Genomic DNA, 7,043 nt, shown 5'->3' on the forward strand with positions numbered 1-7,043 from the left:
TAAAATGACCGTTTCGTCTCTAATCGATCAATTTTCCTAATGGACTCCAAACTGGACCTTGAACTCTGAATAACTATTCTAAGCCATTCTTTGGGTTTTAAAATTTTCAAATTCCTCTTAGAATTTCTATTTGAACTAGTTCAAGACTCGATTTAACTTAGTTGTACCACTCGGTACAATACCGTTTTTTAATCGAGCTTGACAAGGTCTCACATCAAAACTGATTCTAACCGTTAAAAACAACTCTAATGCCATTTTAGTCGTCATTTTTTCATTTAGTGTTTCAATTCAAAACGGCAGACAGGGTTCGTCTACGTAGTTACAAACAAGCTCTAACTGATTATGACTTACTACCTTCCACTGTTTTGTAGTTGTGTACACTACGTTAATCAATTAGAGGAAACTCTAACCAATTACAAACTTTTTGTTTTCATTTTCCTCTACAAAAGCAATCTTCCTTTAATTGGTTAACTCTTCCCTTAACTAGTTGAGGCTTCACTTCCTTCAACCTTAACTAATTAAAATCAACTTTAATCAATTAGAAAATCTTTGAATTTTGAACTTTTCTATTTTGGCTCCCTTCAACAGTTAGCCTTCTTTTAAATTTGATTTTGAAGCTTAAATGTACTAGGGCCTTGTGCTCTAATCGATTAACCAAACTCCTTAACTGATTAGCATGACTTTGTTTTCAACCTCCAGCACCTCCTTAATCAATTGAGCTTGGTGCTAATTGATTAAGGCTCCTCTGTCTTGCTTTAACCTAATGCCCAATTATGCTTTAACCAGTTAAGGCTTCCCATTAATCAGTTACTAAAGTTGTCTTTACTAACTTTTTTTTCTTTCTCACTTTAATTGATTAACTTTTCCTTAGACTAAACAAGCATCTTGACTTGCCTTTAATTACCAATTTTCTTATGGAAATTAAACTATATCCTGCACACTTAAATAATAAGATTAGACATTAATGAATAAGGAATGTTTTATTATCATAAAAAACATATGGAGTCAATATGAACTCAAAGTTTTTTAAGGTTGCAAAACCTCAATTAAGTTGAATAAGGATTTAAGTCTTTTGTTGAATTTCATAAACAATCGGAGACAGAGAGTTAAGCCAAATTTAGTTATCACCAAGATTTTTAAGCCCAATTAAGTTGGCAAAAGGCGATTTAATTCCAGTTTACCTGGCTTTAAGATTTAAGCCCAGTTAAAGTTGGCATAAGATGATGTTTAAGCCCAATTTAGTTGTTATTGAGATGGTTTAAACTTAGCTAAGTTGGCACCAGAGAGAGATTAAGCCCAATTTAGCAGTCACCTAAGTGATTTAAGCCTAGTTAAGTTGGCACATGAGAATTAAATCCAATCTAGTTGGTACCAGGATAATTTAAGCCTAGTTAAGTTGGCACATGAGAGAATTTAAGCCCAATCTAGCTGGCATCCATTTTTAAGCCTAATTAAGTTGGCATGAAAGGAGAATTTTAAATTTTTTAAATTGAACCTATTTTGAGATGAGTGGAGCCTAGATTAAGTTTAGGAATTTTAAATTTTTAAATACAACCTATTTTCAAATAGGTTTAGCCTAAATTAAGTGTAAGAATTTCAAATTTTTAAGTCGAATTTATTTTGAGATAGGTCGAGCCTAGATTAAGTCTAAGAATTTCAAATTTTTAAATTAAACTTGTTTTGAGATAAGTCAGGGGTAGATTAGGTCTAGGAGTTTCAAAATTTTAAATTGAATCTGTTTTGAGATAGGTCGAACCTAAATTAAGTCTAAGAATTTCAAAATTTTAGTTGAACTTGTTTTGAGTAGGTCGAGCCCATATTAAGTCTAGAAATTTAAATTTTTTTTAAATCAAACATGTTTTGAGATAGATTGAGCTTATATTAAGTTGAAGAATTTTAAATATTCAAATCGAACATGTTTTGACATAGATAAATCCCAAATTAAGCCTAAGAATTTCAATTTTTTAAAATTGAACTTGTTTTAAGATAAGTCAAGCCTAGATTAAGTCTACGAATTTTAATTTTTTAAATATAACCTATTTTGAATAGGTCGAGCTTGGATTAAGTCAAGGAATTCCAAAATTGTTAAAATTAAAACTATTTTGAGATAGGTTGAGTACCTACATCTTTGAACTATCCCTAATTTTAAGGAATGTGTGTAAAGAGGGACAACAATATATGCCAATTTTATAATTAATAATAACCAAAATTATGAAACAAATGATAAAAAAATTACAAATAATTATAAAATTAATAAAAATAAATAAAGGATGAGCTAGGCATGGAGACAAAGGCCATGCCCAGGAAACAAACAAAAAAGATGCAAGAATTACGCCTAGCAGGCCACGTCCGCCACCCCAACTTGAGTGAGGGTAGCTATAAAAGTTGCCTTCTTCGTCCTTGAGAGAAAACCCCTGGGGAGAGAAAATTCGACAGAAAATAAAAAAAAAACTTACCTCACAACCACAGAATGCATAAATCATAAAAAACAATATTTCTTTTGAATGAAAAAATAAACAAGTAGAGGGGAGTAAGGCTCTAATCAAAGGGGAGGTATTTTTGTTTTTGGTTACTCTCAGTGGAAGGGTTTTGAGGTTTATTTTTTTGGATTTCATTTTATCCAAAGTAAGTGAAAAGAAGAGGTGGCGTTAGTGCCATTTCTTGCAATGGTACTCAGTGGAACGAGATGGCAGCTCTAACTTGTAGTAAGAGAGGCTTAGAGAGATAAGGTGCCATCGGTTTGAGAAAAGGAAGAAAAAAAAAATATGTAGGAGAAGAAGATTGAAGTAGGCAAGTTCTAGCCTGTGTGAGAAAAGGAAAAGAAAATGGCCATAAAGAGATCTAGTTACTCCAAGCTCACATTAGTGTTACTGTGTTTAGTAGATTTTGGACTTGCTCAGGTTAGCTAGATATGGACTTTACTCAGGCTCTTTTTGTTCTCTTGGGGCTATGGGGTTTGAGTTGGTTATTTGCATAGTTTTTTTTATACAGATTAGCTTGTTTTGTTGGTTATTTCAATTAGTATGATAATAATAAATTCATTTATAAACATAAAATAAAATAGTTTGTTATATGGGACAGATGGGTAAAAACACACAAACATATAAGGATATCTAAAAACATAAATAAATAGCTTAGAAAAGAAAAAAAGTAATGCTTAGAATTAGTTAATGCAAAAAATATATATATAATGTTGATGCCTAAAAAAGAATGAGAATAAAATATTCAAACTTAGAAAACTAGAATATTTATGCTTTGAGAAGTAGTAACATTGAAAATATATTATTTGGATTTGACCGAAGATAGAATATTTACCCAAGATGCGAGAAGTTGCAATCTCAAGTTAATTTTCTTAAGTGAGGGATTTGATTAAAACTTCACCAGTATGGGAGGGTTCTAATATTAAGTCTCAATATTACTTAATCCGAATAATATTTTAAATTAGTAAACAAATATATAGAATATTGTTATCTTGGAATAGAAATACTAAATATTTATGCTAGGAAAAAAAAATATTTATGCTCTTAAAAATAAACTATGCAATAGTACAAAATATTATTTAGGTTATACCAATGATAGAATATTTACTCGAGACATCAAAAGTCACAATCCCAGGTTAATTTTCTTAGATGAGGGATTTGATTAAAACTCCACCTATAGAATAAGAGGGTTTTAATCTTAGGTCTCAACATTTCTTAATCTAAATAATATTTTAAATTAGTTAAGAAAAAATAAAGAACGTTGTTAGCTTAAAGTAGAAATAAAAAATATTCATACTTTAGAGAAATAGAATATTTAGGCTTTTGAAAATAAAATACATAATAGTATAACACATATTGTTTGGATTATACTGAAGATGGAATTTTTACTCAAGACGCAAAAAGTCACAATCTCGAGTTAATTTTCTTAAGTGAAGGATTTGATTTAAACTCTAACAGTATGATGGGAGGGTTTTAATCTTAACTCTCAACATTTTAATCCAAATAAATGTTTCTTTAAAATATTAATAAAATGAAAAATAATAATAACAAAAATAATAAAAATATGATTAATATCAAAATTTATTATATGTCTTCATTACGTTATTTATATGTCATTGCATCCATTTAGATATATTGTGTATACAATTCAAGGCCCTAATGATGGGACTTCTCGAAAAGCTTGCAAAGGCAAGTTCTTTCGAGAAACTCCTTAGGTGCAAGAACATGCTCAGGTCTCACTAGTATGATGGAATGATTCGAGAAATGTCCTTAATAAAAAGACCTTCATTTGTATATAAAGCTTGCATCATACGAAAAAACTAATTTTTATTTACAAATGATTCTCACTGATGGGGATTTGCTTGATAAGCTTGCAGACGTGAGCTTACTCAAGTAATTCCCTAAGTGAGAGAATATCCTCAGATCCTACCAACATGATGGACGGATTTTGGAAATATTCTCAATAAAAGGTCTTCATTTGACATTTAAATGAGATTTATACCATGCATACCATGACTGCATCACGAGCATATTACACGAATAAACCAAACATGGATTTAATAACAAACTTTTTGATCATGAATAAAACCTAAAGTAACGTGATAACTAACAAAACAAATAAAAATTAAGGAAATATAGGAATAAAAAACTAAAAATTAAGGTTTATCAATGACAACATATGATTAAATGGTACCAATCGTGGAACAGACATTAGGGGGTGCTAATCCTTCGTTATGCATAATTGTACTCCTAAACTCACTTCAATAAATAAGCAAACCAGGTTTTGTTTTTCAAATGAGCCTAAAATTAATTTAGGACCTTATCAAAGAGAACAAATTTAATAAGTGGCCAATCACACCTTACCAAGAAAGATTGGTGGTGACTCCAAAACGTCCACATTGTGGCGGACAGGTTCATAGACTTGCATGTAGCGATAGAGATAAATATAAAACTTATCACTAAATGTAATAATGTTGATCAACATTTTGATTTTAAGATATAAGAATGAATTTGGTCATATTTTAGATTTAATTCTTTTAATGTAGTTAGTATTATATTTTATTTGGATAATTATCTCCAAAGTGATGAATGTAAATAATTATTATTATTTAAAAATAATTACCAAATTTATCCTTTAATTTAGACTGTTCTCTTCACCAAATCCTAGTTCTTGATTGCAATTAGCTCCATATACAAATACCTCTCGTTGTCCTCATTTCACCGTACCTTATGTCATGACGCGATTACAAGCCATGATGGGTACAAGGACCAAGTAGGCAAGCCCACTAAACCCAAGGAAGCCTTTCTTTAATCAATCACTGTCACAGCCTAATTCTCAGGCCATGACCGGTGCAAGGGCCTAATAGGCATAGCCCACTAGGTCCTAGAAAACCTCTCTATATAAACCTGTACATTAGTCCATCTATCATCCATATTTCTTTAAGATTTATACTTCATAATGTTGAAATGATAAATTTCTTTTAAAACAATTCATAAAACCCAAGTATATACTCATAATGGCATCATCAATCAAAATATACATAGATAGTTTGCCAAATGAATCTTAACAATTCACATTAAGCATACATATACATATACAAAGACCCTGACCATCAACGGAGTGACTCTGGGCATGGGTGCTACCATTTAGTGTCATGGCAAACCTACCAAAAAATGGATAAGAAGGAGCACGTCGACCTAGGACCCAATCACCTCTAATTCAAAAAACCTAAAACATGAAGTTAAATAGAATGAGTATAAACCCAGTGAGTGAACATAGGAAGGGAACAAGCATACGATACGAAAAGTTTTTTTAAAAAAACACACGATGCACTTTTGTAAAAAAAAAATAATGCAATTTAACTTAATTTCTTGTTAAAAACCCTCAATTTAACCCTTGAATATTTAATCCCTTAGTGTTGAAGAATTCATGATCAACAATGAAATTAAAGAGTGAGAACTACAGCAGATCTCCAAACAAGGCAGAGAGTTTCTCGCTGCGGTGAGAATCAATTTGGCTACAACAAGAATAGTGACTCTCAAGACAGAAAGTTTCTCGTCGAGGAGAAAATCAATTTGGCTTGGCGAGAACAGTGACTCTAAAGACAAAAAGTTTCTCGCCGTGACGGAAATCAATTTTGCTACGGCTAGAATAGTGACACTCAAGACAGAAAGTTTCTCACCACGACGAAAATCAATTTGGCTGTGACGAAAACAGTGACTTTCAAGACAAAAAGTTTCTCGCTACAGCATAAATCAATTTGGCTACGATGAGAATAGTGACTCCCAAGATAGAAAGTTTCTCACTGCGGTAAAAATCAATTTGGTTGCGACGAGAACAGTGACTATCAAGATAAAAAGTTTCTCGCCGTGGTGAAAATCAATTTGGCTGAGGCGAGAACAGTGACTTCCAAGACAGACAGTTTCTCACCACGGTGAAAATCAATTTAGCTACGGCGAGAACAGTGCAAATGGAGTTAGGAGGATTTTCACAACGGTGAAAATCCATTCTTGCTACAGCGAAAAATGAGGTTGCTTGCAATGTACTTATTTAGGTTCGGTTTATGTTTGCTCACCCCTAATACAATTTATATATGTCATAAACAAACCCGGTGCTATGTTGTCTTTCAACTCATTTTAGAAAAATTTGACAATTTCAATTTTCAACATTCAAGGCAATCACATATCCTTTCCTAAACCTCTCTATAGTATGTGTCAACACATACACAACAACCGGCTCAACCCAGCTCATGTGCACTCCCACACAGTACATAGCTAATGTCATCATGTGCACTTCCACATGGCACACGACAATATCATCATGCGCACTCCCACACCGCACCTCACCATCACCATCATGTGCACTCCCACACCGCACATGCACGGTTGTAGTTATCATGCAATATTGCCTTTCAAGGCATAACATACATGTCAACATGTAAACAAAAATCGTTACACATTAATACTTTTCACATAATTTATTGTTTTGGTCATACACTTAGTTACACAATCCTATTTCCTATGGAACTAATATTGACTGTCATACAGCTATTTGTCACATCC

This window comes from Theobroma cacao, chromosome 1 (assembly GCF_000208745.1).
Source record: "Theobroma cacao cultivar B97-61/B2 chromosome 1, Criollo_cocoa_genome_V2, whole genome shotgun sequence".
NCBI lineage: Eukaryota > Viridiplantae > Streptophyta > Magnoliopsida > Malvales > Malvaceae > Theobroma > Theobroma cacao.